The sequence below is a fragment of the Melopsittacus undulatus genome, chromosome Z (assembly GCF_012275295.1).
Source record: "Melopsittacus undulatus isolate bMelUnd1 chromosome Z, bMelUnd1.mat.Z, whole genome shotgun sequence".
Lineage (NCBI taxonomy): Eukaryota > Metazoa > Chordata > Aves > Psittaciformes > Psittaculidae > Melopsittacus > Melopsittacus undulatus.
In genome coordinates, this window is record NC_047557.1 from 64760359 (window position 1) to 64776856 (window position 16498).

The following is a 16498-nucleotide window of genomic DNA, read 5'->3' on the forward strand; positions in this document are numbered from 1 at the left end:
CACCAGCTACTAAGAAGGAGAAAAATGATGTCTACTGCTGAACACAGGGCACAGACTTCCAGTACCTAAAGGGTGTCTGCATGAAAGCTGCAGTGGGACTTTTTACAAGGGTATGAGGTAGTCAGACAAAATGGAATGGGCAGGTATAGATTTAGATGAGATCTTAAGAAAAAGTTCATTACTATGAGGGTGGTGAGGCATTAGAACATGTCCAAGAGACATCATGGATGCCCCATCCATGCAAGTGTTCAAGGACAGGTTGGATGGAGCTCTGAGCTACCTGGTCAAATGGCAGGGGTGTTGGAACCATAAATGGTCTTTAAGGTCCCTTCCAACCAAAACCATTCTATGATTATGATTCTATGACTTGTAATGGTTTCATTATACAGTTTAACAGGTTATTTCCCCAGCTGTACTAAAATAGATTTTGATGCAGTTCAGATGAGGCACCAGTGAAGATCTACATGTCCTCTTTCTGCTTTTTTCATGCAGCTGATTTCCATCAGCTTTTAAAAACTCCTTATTGTCCATTAGCGTAGAAGACGTCAGCCTGAATATAGCACTTTTTCACGTCTCTTGCTGACATAACAGTATTCCTCTCAGGTTATAAGCAGTTCTGAGGAGACTGCTAAGAAGTCAGCTCAACTGACAACTTTGGATTAAGGAAACAAAGTAGTATATTTACATGTGGGTCAGACCACATAAACAGCCAAAGCCTGTGTTTGCTTTTTTATTTAAAGTAATGACAACTTCCTAAAATTTTATGATGTATGAGGATGATGTATTACAGTGATTCTCAAACTAGGCAGGGTTTTTGCTGTCACCATAGAAATGACAGTACTACACATGCAATCACACAAGTTCCCGATTCTTTGCTGGGCCCCAGTCAAGCACAGCAGAAGACAATCCCCACGTTTCTCTCTCATGGTCTTAAGTCCAGGTTCCTTGCTGCACTCTCTGCACTCCGAAGAGAACTATAAAAGGCTACTTGTGGTCCTGAAATTTTGGAACCTACAAGTGTACCTCAACCCCAATCTGCAATCAGTGGAGTGCAGCCAAGTAAGGTCTTTTTCCTTCACAAACAGTATGTGTTGCCAAGCTGCATGAACTTTAGAACAAATGAAAAATAACCAGTGTTGTTTGTTTTCTCTGTTTGTAGGCACATATTCAAGGCAGCCAGGAATAGACTCTCTCCACTGCCTCTCCACATAGAACTAAAAGTTTGCTAAGTGCTGGCTTATGATTCTGTAGTTTAGTATTCTGCAGTAATTTTTGTATCAGTAACTGGGAACTCTTGGCCTAGAACAACAAATATTAAGGGAGTCAAAATTAATTTGGGTGATCCAGAAGAAAGAATTTACTGCAGCAGCTTATATTCCTGCCTGTTTAGCTCTATTCTTAGGTATTGAGATCTTCTTAGGTATGTGGATTAAGTTACAGGATCCTGAATGGCAGAAATCTGAAAGGACTGTGCTGAAGATACCACAGTGAGAGCAATCAGTATAAATGAGCTTGACTGGCTTAAGTCATATGACAGTGGAAAAAAGACCAATATCTAGAACTGAATATGAGTTTAAAACATTGGATGTAAGGAGGAATTTTATGATTATTTCTTCCACGTGTGCAAAAAGAACAAAGATCTTAACAAACTGGAAGACGTTTTTAAGAGAAATCTGAACTGTAATACATAAAAAGCAGAAGTTATGCCTGTGGGGTTTTTTTTGTGCAAGTTTTTCATTTACTAGTATCTAATAATTGACTATTTTAATATAGCATGAAGGAATAAGTTCATTGGGAAACATTGCATAAATGAAATTGTGTAGGCTTCTGTAAATGGCTGTTGAAATCTCAGTGCAAAATGATGAATATTAAACTGAAAGTTGTAATTTTACAGGGAATGAAATATCTTGTCAACTTTATAAGAAAGTACTTCCTAAAAATTAAGTGCTTTGAAAAGTTAAGAGGCATGGTATCTAGCAAGTTGTTATTTTGCTGTGTGTGCAGGAATTTTCAAAGGAGTCCATGGAGGCAATAATGCTCAGTCTAGGATTAAACATTTCAAGTATTTTTTCCTCCACTTGGAACAGCATTCATGCATGTACACTGCAGGATGCATCACATTAGTGCTGGTTTTGGCTGGGGTAGAGTTAATTTTCTTCATAGTAGCTATGTTTCAGATATCTGCTGAAAACAGTGTTGATAACACAGGGGTGTTTTTGTTATTGCTAAGCAGTGCTTACTTAGTGTACTTCAGCTTCTCACACTCCCTACCAGCAAGCAGGCTGGAGGTGCACAAGAAGCTGGGGCAGATACAGCCAGGGCAGCTGACCACACACCATATGGTGTCCTGCTCAGCATATAAAGCAGGGGAAGGAAGAAAGAAGGGAGGTGTTCAAAGTGATGTTGTTTGTCTAAGTCACCATTACACATGATGGAGCTGCCTGCCCATGGCATGATGGAGCACCGCTTTCCTGGAGATGGCTGAACACCTGCCAGCCCATGGGAAGTGGTGAATGAATTCCTGGTTTTGCTTTGTGTGCACAGCTATTGCTTCACTTATTGATCCACAAGTTTTCTCACTTTTACTCTTCTGATTCTCTCCCCCATCCCACTAGGAGGTGGCTAGGTGAGCAGTGTTGTGGGGCTTAGTTGCCAGCTGGGGTTAAACCACATTATAAAATCAAAGCCATCACACTGATTTCTTGTCTTATATACCTGACATACAGCATGCCTTATCTGTGTTGTTCGTAACGATTAAGAGTAGAAACACATTTTACACGTAGTAGTCACCCACTTTCTTCACCATTGCAGCCTTCTTAGCACCCCAGAGATGCACTTTTTGTTTAAAATTCTGCGATGTGGAAGACATCTTTCAATTGTGCCTTATGTACTTCACCTGAATCCTAAAATTACAGGTTATTAAGTAATCTGCTGAGCTGAACTAAAGGCCAAGGAATTGAATTTAAAAAAAAAAATCAGAAACCATAACTTAACTGGAAAAATACCCTCCAGCTTTTTTATAAAAATAAGTCTCCACTTGTTATTATATTACGACTGCCTGTTTAGAAAAGGTTGAGAAAAGCATATGACTATTATTGAGGAGTCCATTTCTGATTAAATTTGACAGAAAATTTGTCAACAGATTCTACAAATCTGGAATTGTAGTAATCCAAGACTTATTTTTCTCTCTGCTTAATTGCTTGTAAAAGTGGATTGCTTACGTGTCTCACAGGATACTGCAATACTAATGGCAATTAAGTATATGCTTACTCTTTGATGAAAGCATCTGTTACAGAGGGAAAACTTTAATGCAAAACAACACAAACCTGTCTGCATTGTTCCTACAAGTTCCCACAAGGTCCTGCAAGGTCCTACAACTGGGTCGGGGCAATCAGAAGCACAGCTACAGTTTGGGCAGAGAAGTGCTTCAGAGTAGCTCTGGTTCACCAAGGACTTGGTGGTGTTGGTTGATAAGAAACATAACATGACCCAGTTTCAGTGTGCTCACAGCTCAGATATCAAATGTGTGTAGGGCTGCATCGAAAGGAGTGTGACCAGCAGATCAAAGAAGTTGATCCTGTCCCTCTATTTTGCTTTCATGAGATCCCATTTGCAGTACTGTGTACAGTTCTGGTGTCTTCAACATAAGGAGGACATGGAGCTGTTGGAGCAAGTCCAGAGGAGGGCCAAGAGGATGATCAGGGACTGGAGCACCTCCTGTATGAAGAAACGATGAGAAAGTTGGGGCTGTTCTGCCTGGAGAAGAAAAGGCTGTGTGAACTCACAGCAGCCTTCCAGTATCTGAAGGAGGCCTACAGGGATGTCAGAGAGGAACCCTTCATCACGGTCTGTAGCAACAGGACAAGGGGCAATGGGTTAAAATTTAAAAAAGGGAGTCTTAGGTTAGATATAAGGAAGAAGTTCTTTACTGTTATGGTGGTGAGGGACTGGAACGAGCTGCCCAGGGAACATGTGGCTACCCCATTCCTGGAACTGTACAAGCCCAGGCTGGACCTGGCTTTCAGCAACCTGATCTAGTGGGAAGTGTTCCTGCTTTGGTGGCCATGCCCTGGGCACAGCCTGCGGGGCTCCCTCCTGCGACGCTGTGCAACAGCTAGGGTCTGGTCAGCTGAGGACAGCGCTGCCTGCACTCTCAGCCTGGGAGTCAGCGGAGCCCTTTCTCCCTACGGCCGAGGGAGGCTCCCGCAGCCAGGCTCAGGCACTCCTGCAAGCCCTGCTCCCTCCCAAGGATTCCAGTGGGCAGAGAATGTCAGCCAAAGCCTTGGCAGTGTACCAGGGCAGGCTGAACAGGGCCTTGAGCAACCTGGTCTAGTGGGAGATGTACCTGCCCTCGATCTTAAGGTCCTTCCAACCCTAACCATTCTACAATTCTATGAAGTCCTTGCAGTCATTCCTACTCTGCTCGTCCTGTTCACAAAACCACAGAATCATTTAGATTGGAAAAGACCCTTACAATTGCCTCAAGGCAATTATCAGTAGGTTTAAATAACCAGATTCCTTTAAACATAAGCATATCTTTTTTAATGGGAGTATCATGGCACAGGTTGCCGATAGAGATTTTATGGCAAAAGTAATTAAATTTCAACTGAGACTAGGAAATACATGTAGGAAAAGAAGAGCAAATGACTTCTGTAAAGTCTCTTGTGGCTATATTCTTTGTCCTGGAAAGATTTCTAGAAAGCTCTGGAAAGATGCAAACTTTCCTTAAAAAATTATTTGGACAATCAATACTTCAATCTGTCCGAAGCTCCATGTTATTCCTTTCATCCTCTTCTCTATATTTATAATCACTGCAGAAACAAAGAGAAAAAAAAGCTGTTAATAAACTTTTAAAGCTATTTTTAAGTTTTCGAATGGAAAAAAACCTAAACCACCCTCAGTATATTAAATGCTACTCTTCCCTGACCAGAGAACTACAAGATGGGTAATAGCATTGCCGAGAAACTACCAAACATGAGCATTCCGCACGGAAGGGTACTGGCGTTCTGGATACTAGTGGAGGGGACATCAGAGGACTGAGCAGAGGTGTTTCCAGACGCGCCCGCCTTTTCTCTGCAAGGGACCCAGCCGCGCCCGGGCACAGGGCAGACTCTATACGCCGTTCCCACCTTAACCAGCTACCTTTGCCCCTGCTGAGGAGAGCGGCCAAGTGCAGCAGCTCATCGAGGCTTAAGGAAAGGGTAACGAGCAGCTGCGGCGGGAAGACTCACCGCGCGCCTCCTCTGGAAACAGACCTCGCAGTTGCGGGGGAACCGGCGAACCGACCGGCTGCGAGGAGCAGCCCAGACCACACCCCCGCCCCAAGCCGCACTCTAGCTCCGTCCCCACTGCAGACCACTTCGAGCACAGAGCGACCGCTATCAGTCCCTCCGCGCTAAGGCGGCACCTACCAGACACAGCCACTCCCGGCCCCTCCCTCATTGGTTACCTCCTCTGCCCACCAGCAAGCTCTGCCCTCTCCCGAGGCCTGGCGTGCATTTCTCGCCTTCTGATTGGTCAGAGCACCCTGTCAATCTCCGCAGAGAATGGCTGGAGGCGCCGGTGGTTGTCGGCCTCATGCTCCCTCTCCTGTCTCTCTCAGGAAGGCTCCGCCCACGCGCGCCCCTCAGCATCCGGGCTGTAGCCTTGGTTGCCCCCTGCCTCGGCGCAGCGCGAGTGCGTCCTTTGCGGCAGGATCCATCTCTGAGCTCCGGCATTAGGGCAGGGAGCGGGGCCCACTCTGCTGGACTGACACCGAGGCCGCCGAACCTCTTCCCTGCAGCACGGTGCAGCCGGCTTCCCACGCTCAGCCACAGCAGTTCCCGGTATGTAGCTGTCCTGGGCCGCCTTTCGGAGGGGCGTTGATCGCAACATCTGCAGCATCTCTTTCAGCTGAGGCCTTTTAAGTGAATCCCTTCCCCTCGCTCCGGTAGCCCGGGGGCAGAGCCCTGTGTGTGCGGGCTCGAAGGTGGCGATCGGAAGGAGTGGTGGGGTGGGGAGAGCGGCGCCGGCTGTCCCGTAGCCAGCGCGAGTCCTCGCTGCTCCCACTCCTCTAGGCGGGAGGGCACCGGGCGAGCCGGGCGGGGGCATCGCTTCAGCGTGGGCCGTGACTGGCGGCGCGGAGCAGCGTGACAGCTCGCTGCGGGCGGTGGAACGGCTCCCCGCGTTCCTGTCGCTTCTCTCCTGGGTGGCAAAAGCTGTCGCAGGAGGCTTCGGCTGCCCTCCCCTGAGGAGCAGGGAGCGTTGATCGCGGCGGGTTCGTTTTCTTTGCTGATCGCCGATTTCGTTGCTGCTGGCGGTGGTTAGTTCCACCGAGCACTTAGTGGTGGTGTAGGAGCAAAGTAAGTTCGTTTCACCGTTCTGCAGAAGCAGGTTGCTGAAGTGCATTTGTACTGGCTTGGTTAGCCGATTAGAGGCAAACTAAGGTGCCAGTACTTACTTATCTAAGCGTTATTTGCAAACGCACTCTGAATATATGTTGGTTTTAAGTTTAATTCATTAAAAATCTCAAGAGTGTTGTTTTAGGTGGTTTGCAATGAAACTTTTACAAAGCTTATTTTCAGGCTTCCCTGGCAGACCCTTAATCGAAGTTTTTTTTTCTTATACACATTTTGCATGTAAAATATTTTGTAAATAGATATTTGGGTTGAAATGTACACAGTGCAAAATTATCCTTTATTTTGCATGCTCTTAAGCGTGATCAGAAGTGAGGCACACTGTTAAGTGTATTGGGTATTGCTACCTGCATTATGACTACTTGAAGGGGTAAACAATTTATCTGGCCCGTACACTCACACCTTATCTGAAAACTAATGAATTCCTGGCAGGCATATTTAATCCTCAACAGCGCTGGGATGTGATTTTTCCTTTCAGAGGTAAAAGATGAGATTGAGGTTTCTTTGTTAACTATATTTCAGGATATGCCTTCTGCTGACCTAAACATCCTTTTGTCAGTTTCTTTTGAAGGAAGAAGTTTCAACAAGTGAAACAGTATTTGCAGTGAAAATAAGAGGTATTTTATTGTGCTGGCCTGAAATAGAGGAATTATTTGGTCAACAGCAGACAAATTCATAAGCTGAGAATGACTTTCAGTTAATTCAGTTAATGAAATGAATCTTTTTGTCTTGTTCTGTACTGTTATAAGCAAATGCTTATAACATGTAAATTAATTCCGGAATCTAGAGTGCCAGATACATCATATATCCTGTAGCACTTTTTCCTGTGTGAGCAAGATAAAGGTATTCAAGGTTAGTTAAAAGATTCAACCTGTTTGGAAGGCCCTGTCTTAAAATTTTTTTGAAGATGTTATTCTCTTAAAAGTCACTGAACCTACAAGCAACGTTTCTTCATCCAGCCTTCTCATGTACAACTAACAAGATTGAATTTACTTCTTGTGGTAGTTTTTCATTTTTTAATATTTTTGTAACTAGATTAAATAAATTTTTAAAGCTGATGCAATGTATCAAAATTTAGTGTCTCAGTTGCATCTGCAGTGTTCCCTGTGATAATAGGATTGTTTATGCTTCAGTTGTGGCTATACTAAGTTGTTTCTGTGATGAAAAGTATCAAAGTTACATACATTTGTAGCATCTTTACTTTTGTCTTAAAATTGTGTTTTAATAAAATTTTAGGGAGTCTCCTGGTGTCATATCAAAGTCATAACTAAACAATATATTAAATATGAAGAATAGGGAAGTGGCAGTAGCTCTTTTTTTTTTCCAGTATCTTGTAATTGCATAAAAATTGACTGTCTGAAGAACAGGGTACTGATAGCTGTATTAACTAAGTTGTTTTTTGGTTTTTTTTTTTCTTTTTAATAAGTCATACCAGCAAATCAGTTTTTTCAGTCTGTTGCAGACAAAACATATAGCTACTTCTTGTTCCTTAGGTTTTTCTTTTTGCTTTTAACTGATTGCTTTGGAATGGCACACACAAAAATTATAATGCAGTTAAAGGCACACAGAAAACACAGGAAGAATGAAGTTGTGAAAGTGTTTGGGTTGCTGCTGATTTACATTTTCACTGATTCAGCTGGAAACTACCAGCAAGAGTTTTCAGTCAGTCCTGTGTACCCCACCTGCAGCTGTGTGAGCAAAAGAGCTGTCACAGTGTATAGGGAAAGAGTGGGATAATGCTTTTCACGAGGAGACATTGGTTAGGTGATCTTAAACTGAATGTGATATCTAGGGGTTATTTATCAATGAAAATGGGATTATACACTCCCAAGGAGCAACTAAGGTACCCTGTAAGAGTTGGCGAAAGTGTAAGAATTACAAGTTTGCTTTGATTCTGGACCTTTAACATTCTTTCAGTAATGTTTTGAGACTTCTATAAAATTATTTTATCTGATCTATTAAAAGGCAAAAAAATAACTTATCTAATTGTCATATACTTTCTAGCAATCCTTAATTTGATGATTTTTTTATTTTTTAATGCAGACATTTTAATGCTTCCTCAGTGCTGCTGCAGAACCAATGCAGTGAAATTAAGCCTGCTGCTGTTGAGCTTCTTTTCTGAGTGCAGTTCTGTGAGGCATCCTAGACATTGTCACTGGGGCTCTAGGGTCTTATGGGGCTATAGCTGAAATAGTGCAGTGGAGAAAAATGTATGTATTTAAGCTAAGCAGTTATAAATGAAAGCACATTAGGAAGAAAGTAGCTACAAGCAAGGCTGACGATCACAGATAAGACAGTGACTGGAACATCTGTCCCTCCCCGTGACCTTAGGTAAGCCACTTATAATTCCATGTCTCCTCTTCTGCACACGGAGAATGTAGAAGAGGAAACATTACACACCAGTCTATGCTGTAGAATTGGTTTGCACTTTGGTTACTTAAGAGAGCTTTTCAAAGCAGTACTTTCAAAAGGATATTCTGAAAGTCTTAGGAAGTAATACTCAGCTTTGTTAAAAAAATTTAGGTTAATTTATTTTGATCAGATTTAGCTCACCTGTGTATTTAGTTCTAGGGTTCAATTGATATGTTCATTAGCTGAAATGAATGAGTAGGTGGATTCTTTCTAAGAAGAGCTGCAGAGAATATTTGTGAACATTATATATGCAACACTTTCAGAATATTACAGATCTATGTTTATTAGTGCATTCTCCTAATGTACTTACTGAACTGCATTATCCTTTATCCATTGCACAAAGCAACACATTTCATGGTACGTGGTTCTCGTTTCACATTTACCTTTCATCCACATTTGTCTCCCTTGTTTATTCCTTTAGCTGTTTTTGAATATATCTACATATGAAAAAAAGCTCAGCATGCAAGTTTTTTAGGAAACCTTTTTAATACAAGATAAATAATATCCACTTTTGGCTTTTTGGCTGTTCAGAGAGGGGTATTTTATCCAAATTTGTGTACCCTATAAGTATGGAAAGATGATGGGGTTTTTTTGTTTGTTTGGTTTTTTTTTGCTATTTGTGTGCCTAGTATCTTATTGCTGCCTTGTGCAGTGTTGTTAGGAATGGGAGAAGACATATTGATCAATTAGAACTGTCTTTGCAAAAAGCATTTACTCAGATAACTGTAGATCTTAGAAGACCATAACAGACACACAAATAAGATTTACATATTTCAGGTAGGTTGAAGCACAGAATCAGACTCTACAACTCTACAAGTGGGGATATTATAATTAGTTTAGGTACTCATTATCATAAGTCTCCTCCGTCTGGCGCTTGCGCACTGCCCTCTGATAGTCATGGGCAGGGGTCTTCTAGATGAAGTAAGTCTTCTTCCCACAAGTTAGCTGAAACCAACCATATCTGCAAATTTCTGATAGCAAAGATTAGAATAGTGTGACCTTCATGCAAAATTTATTGCAAGCAGAACAGGATGGGCAGGCAAGGAGTATCGTAAGCTAGCAGATGTTTGGGAGTCACAGTCTTCAAACTAACTGATAGTTAGAAGGATGGTAAGAAATAAGTCACTCATTAGAAGGATGAAAAGAAGTAATTCCCTCTTGTTAGTAAGACTACTAAATTCTGTTAACACACCACAGGCATACAACACAAACATTGTTCTCTATGTTAGACCTAAGTTAAAGTAAAAGTATTTTAACCCTATGTTTTCCAGGCACTTGCTTTCCTTATATCAGGTTTATTACTTACTCTCACTTCATGTAAAACATCACTAATGTAATTACAACAGTGCTTTCCTATGCTTTATGATTTTCCATCTAAGCTTACTGACCTAAACTTTTAACATACCAAGACTTTTAAAATAACTATACTGCTTAGCTAAAATCTGTTAGTAATTTAATGTAGTTTTTCTAGGAGGGATATTCTTTTTCCCCAGTTTAAGTGGATGTAATTTCCTGTGTGGGAATTTATACTCTTCATCAACCACATGCTGAATTATTTTTGATTAAGACAGGATGTGGAGTAGAACAGTGAGGTTAATGTCCTCTTCAGTAGCATGAAAATAGATGTTTTGTGACAAGCAGGGCTTGGGTTCCAGTTTAAAGTGTGTGGTTTGTCACAATTTCTTGTAGTCTCTGTATTTATTCCCTGAGGTGCCCTGCTCTTCATTCAGTAAACCATGTACAATAAGAGAAAGTAAATGGAGCAGTTTCAAACAGAGGCGTAGTTAATCGTGATGTTTGTGGCAGTTAGGCTATGGAGGTCATTGTGAGCAAGTGCTGTCTTTTCAGAGATGCACTAAACCAGCTGTGAAACAGCAGTCATTGAAATGATATTGCAGGCTGTTGGGAAGGTTGTCTTCACTACTAACAGGTGTTTCTACCCCTACCTTATCCCTGGCTGTTCAGTTTTGTATGTGTCTTCCACTGAGCTGATTCAGCTTCTGTTCAGAAGCAAGTTACTGTTGAGCATGTGAATGTTCTACTAGGTTAGTGAGTCTCATTTCTCTATAGAGGTGTTTGAGCACTGAGACTGGTCTGAAATAGAGCAGCAGGTACCTGTGGCCAGATGCAGCAGTGGAGAGGCATAATGCTGACCCCATTATATTGTCTGATTGCAGGGGGGCTGGAACTAGATAATCGTAAGGTCCTTTCCAACCCTAAACATTTTATGAGTTTTTAAAACAAAATTTCAGACTTAGATCATATTGTAGCCTTAAAACTGTTCTTTTGGTTCAGTTTAGGTTTGAGGTGCTAATTTGTAAATGTTCATCCCTTATGTTTGGAGGGCTGAATGGGCTGTATTCTTGTAGAAAAATACTTTTGTATTTCATATGCTTCAGAAGAATGGGATTCTTGGCAAGGTACCTTTGTGACACTGGAACTTGTGATTTATTCCTGGGTAGGATGCACCCTTGCAGCCTAGAAGAAAGTACCTTTTACAATTTTAATATTGTATTGTTATGTGTAGAAAAATCTTGAGTACCTTTCTGTATTTAAGGAACTAAGCGTTTTTCAAATTAGATTGTTATATTTGAATGTGAAAGACTTTTCCTGTTTGAACAGACTTTTCTTGTTTTTTGGTTTTTTTTTTTTTTTTCGTGTAATGATATGGAACAATCTTATAATGGTAATCAGTGTTGCTTTAGAGGAGTTCCACTATCTTAAAATTAAGTAATAATTAATTTCATGCATTGTTGATGTAACATTAAATTTAGATAAGGTCCATTTAAATTCTGGAGTAATCTTGGAAAGAAGTAATATTATAGAGGTTTCAATCAGGGACAGGGTTGCTTTAAGGACATGGGAGATATTTTTCACTCTAAATTCGACCATTGGTGTTATCATACTTGTGTGTTGCTAACACTGGCTTTTGAAAACAAAGCAGTTCAGTGTGTTTTTCTATTCTCTTTCTGTGGAAGATTGCCTCAAACAATTGCTACTCAGTAATTTCTTAAAGCGTTCCAGGAGTAGGTTGCTTAATGCATCAGGTTATGAAAATTTTTACTTCTGTTTTAACATTTGCTGCCAGTAGGCTGAGGTATCTCTAAATCATGGAGTGTTGAAACTAGAATCTACAGGTAAACAGGAGGAGAAGAATTTTACCAGCAGGAAAACAGAAGGGCCAAAGAACGGAGAAGTAAATGTCTTTGCCTTCCAGAAATGCTCTTTTAATGTTTGCTTTTAATTTTCTGATTTTGAGCTCTGTGTAAAATCTGTTTATCATGTGTGGAATTTTCTCTGAGGGAAAGAAATAAAAAGGTATTTTTTAGGGCTATAGGTTTTCAATCTGCAGTTCTCTCATCTGCTGCCTATACAAATGTGGAACATATTGGGCAGTTTTAACCAAGCTTAGATTTTTATGCCTCTGAAGATATGTACCTACAAGCTTAATAAAACCTAATTTAGGTAATAGTAGATACTTGTCAACTATCCACACTGAAGGATGGATGTTACCTGTTCTATGGGTTAGTAGCTTGAGAGCTATTCAGCTTCCAACTTGCGATACTGGGCAAACTATAGTACATATCTCTTCTTTGCTGGAAGTGAAAGTAAGAATTTTATTGTGGGAAAAAAAGAGGGGTTTTGCAAAAAATAAACGTCAATATGTAACACAGGGAGGCCTAGGAATGCTGTGGAAACATGGAAGATAGTCAACAGGCTGAAGTTACTTTGATGAAGCTCTGTGGTGTTAAGACACTAATCTGTGGAGAGCTAAGTTGTGCTAATATTGTTGCTTTTGAGGAACGATTTTCTTACTCTTCTATCTCAGGCGCCCTAATTAATAAGAGTGTAACTACACAGTGCACTCATCAAGACACGGACATTTTCTCACTTTACTGCATGGAAAATTTGTTTTAAATTAAAATTGGTGTAACTAGCTAATTTTCATCCGACCCTTGCAAAACTGGTATCAGTAGAAACCAGGTTGTTTTGTTCTTGGAACTTTTAATTTACACCACATATTTTCATGTTCAGTATTCTTTGGTTTTTATAGAAAGCTTTGCTTCACTTTTTTTCCTCCTCCCTCCTCACCCCTCCCCCGATTTCATAGGAAGTGATTCAGGAATAGTTGAGAGGGCAAGTAGGTTTTGGTAAGATCAGGATGAAGAAAAGCAGAGGTACAAAAACATATTTTCAGTAGTTCCACGTTGTCAAAGCCTGTGAAATTTCAGTATGTGCCTCTGGAGGTCTGGCCTCATAAAAAAGGAATAATACTCAGTACTGCTGGTATTACCATGATACTTGTGTAGAATCATAGAATAGTTAGGGGTGGAAAGGACCTTAAGATCATGTAGTTCCAACCCCTGCTGGTGGCAGGTACACCTCACACTAAACCATGCCACCCAAGGCTTCGTCCAACCTGCCCTTGGACACTGCTGGGGATGGAGCATTCACAACCTCCCCAAGCAACCCAGTCCAGTACCTCACCACCCTCACAGTAAAGAACTTCCTCCTTATATCCAATCTAAACTTCCCCTGTTTAAGTTTTAACCTGTTCCCCCTTGTCCTATCACTACAGTCCCTAATGAATAGTCCCTCCCCAGCATTCTTATAGGTCCCTTCAGATACTGGAAGGCTGCTATGAGGTCTCCATGCAGCCTTCTCTTCTCCAGGCTGAACAGCCCCAGCTTTCTCAGCCTGTCTTCATACGGGAGGTGCTCCAGTCCCCTGATCATCCTCGTGGCCCTCCTCTGGACTTCTTCCAACAGTACCATGCCCTTTTTATGTTGAGGACACCAGAACTGCACGCAATACTCCAAGTCAGGTCTCACAAGAGCAGAATAGAGGGGCAGGATCACCTCCTTTGACCTGCTGGTCACGCTCCTTTTGATGCAGCCCAGGATACGGTTGGCTTTCTGGGCTGTGAGTGCACACTGAAGCTGGCTCATGTTCATTTTCTCATTGACTAACACCCCCAAGTCCTTCTCCGCAGGGCTGCACTGAATTTCCTTTTTGCCCAAGCTGTAGCTGTGCCTGGGATTGCTCCGACCCAGGTGTAGGACCTTGCACTTGTCATAGTTAAACTTCCTGAGGTTGGCATCAGCCCACCTCACAAGTGTGTCAAGGTCCCTCTGGATGGCATTCCTTCCCTCCAGTGTATCAACCGAACCACAGAGCTTGGTGTCATCAGCAAACTTGCTGAGGGCACACTCAATCCCACTGTCCATATCACTGACAAAGATGTTAAACAAGACCAGTCCCAACACCGATCCCACTTGTTACTGGTCTCCAGCTGGACATTGAGCCATTGACTACAATTCTTTGTATGCTGCCATCCAGCCAGTTCATGGGATCACATCGTGATCTGTCAAGCATGACTATTTGATGTCTTGTTTTCTAGGTTTGTTTTTCAGGAGTGTAGCAGCATGGTAGTTAATGTGTGATGTGATTGAAGTTGCAAGTTATAAGATTCCAGAGTTAAAATAACTTAACTTGAATTTGTCACTTCTCTGAATTCTTACAGTAGAATGTGACTGTATTTACAGATAATGGTGAGAAGGAGTTGGTCTCAGTGAATTAAATATACTTTTAATTTTGAAAACTGCTGTTTACAATCACTTTGGAATGCTGGAGCACATAATATACCTTATTCTAAGTTATAACCTGAAAACAGAATTACTGTCTTTTGTACTTTTAGATTTTTTTTCCTTTTTTTTGCCATATAGTGCTGGAATGCTTCACTATTGTGCTTAATTTCGGCTTCAAATGTAGTTACGGTGTTAGATGGAATGCCATGCCATCCTTGCTTTGTTAACACATCTTTTGGATGTGTTAATTTTACAGTTTCTTTGGCCTAGCCTTAAACTGATCTATACCTTTCAGTTGTTCTGCTTTAACAGTTGAGTGCTGACGTTACAATGCTTAATGTAGTAAATGGAAACATCCATTATGTAGCATTAGCTAGCTCAGCATTAGCTTTCTGTCAGCTGTGGACAGCATACCCTGTTTCAGTGTGTGGGGGGTGGTGTCAGAGGAGTGAAAAAGATTACTGGAATGCTGCTTAATCATCAGTAACCTCCTTTCTTAGCTTTATAGTAATTAAGCTTTAATGCTGTCATTATTAGATTTGTAAAAAATTATTCCTTCTGTTATACCATGCCTTTCTGAAAACTAACATTCAACTGTACTCTGAAGTGATGATTATGTGATCCTGTGAGAAGAATGCATGCACAAAAATTTGAACCAAGTAAGTGCATTCGCTTGCATGGAGTCCTGAATTGAAGTCTGTGGGATTTTGTGTTGAAAGCCTATATGAAGTGGGATTTATGGATTACAGCCAAACTTTTCTTCTAGGTCCGTGAGAAAATATGAGTATTTATGTACTGAACAGAAAATAGCAGTCTTTGGTTGTTGATACTTACATTTATAGACATGAAGAGATTGCTCAGGGATCTTAGTTGTTACTTTGTTAGTTCGGTCTGTCATTTGGGGAAGAATTGTATTGAGGTAGGGTGACCTGGGTGCTGTACATGTCTTAATGATGTGACAGTATTTCACCGGAACTAGCAGCTGGGTTATGGAGAAGGCTGCATTACTGTTGGCTAGGTTGTAGTCTTTTGAGTGGCAAAATTAAATGTACAGATCAGATGATAGATTTCTTCATGTGACTTTAGACTTTGTACCAGGAAAAATTACAGTACCTTGACTAGAATGGGCTTTTTAAACAAGTTTCAATAAAGATAAGATGTATCTTGGTTAGTTTTTATATTGAGGGAGAGTTCTTTGAATGTGTCAATAAAGGTGTTCTGTTTGATGTTGTGTAGTAAAGAAGGATTATACATGGTTATATCATTGCTGATGAACTTTCTCTAGGGAATTTGAGATATATGTGCAAATTTAGAAGTTTATTCTAGAATCTTGACCTAATTATGGACATTGAAAATAATTATGGCAGTTGATACTGTAAAAGAGAAATGTATTTTTTGATTTTTTTTTTTTAATATATACACAACTTGCCAGGAAAACATGGCTTTTTAGAAAGCTTGCTTGTGTAAATTTTCATTCATTAATAAATCATTTGGACTTACCTTTTCAATTATGCTGCTTCTTTGTGTGAACTCTCATTTACATGTGTGTATGGACTGAGGCTGTGTGTATGTACAATTGCATTCAAGCATGAAAATGTTATATGGGGGGAATTTTTCAAATCTGTAAAAGTGAACAAATAGATATATTTAAAAAAATTATAATTTTCAGGAATGCTCATAATCTCATTTGCATGCCCAAATTCATAAATTCTGTTCTTTTGCCTTCCAAAACTGTTCTGTTAATCTAGAATGGGTTGATATTATAGAAGGCTTAAGGGGTGAGATAATCCTGGCTACTTATGAAAGTAGTAGGAGCTTGAGTGATTTTTTTTTTTAAATGCCTTGTGCTTAAACCGGAGGTGTTTCTTTACTGTCTTTCCTTTTGTTTCATGAATATTTTCCTCCCTTTTCTTGTGCTACTGTAGGCTTTTTCTAAAACTAGAGAAAAATGTTAGTATACTGATACTAGCAGTGATGTGGGATCTTGTAGTTAATGTGACTGATACTTAAGGAAGCAGTTACAGTTGCATGTTTTATTTGACTTTGTCACTTCCTAACAGTGGAATATTTTATTTAGCACATTTAATGTTGTCCTAATAGTTT

The 16498-nt window shown here is 40.7% G+C and overlaps 1 protein-coding gene across 1 annotated transcript in view; it reads left to right on the top strand.

Moving 5' to 3' along the window:
• The first annotated feature begins 5681 nt into the window (after positions 1 to 5681).
• Positions 5682 to 16498, top strand: part of CSNK1G3 (casein kinase 1 gamma 3) — an 87724-nt gene continuing 76907 nt past the window's right edge. The window contains exon 1 of the mRNA XM_034073098.1: positions 5682 to 5825. The gene's annotated coding sequence lies outside the window, so the exon portion shown is untranslated. The remainder of the gene's footprint in view (positions 5826 to 16498) is intronic.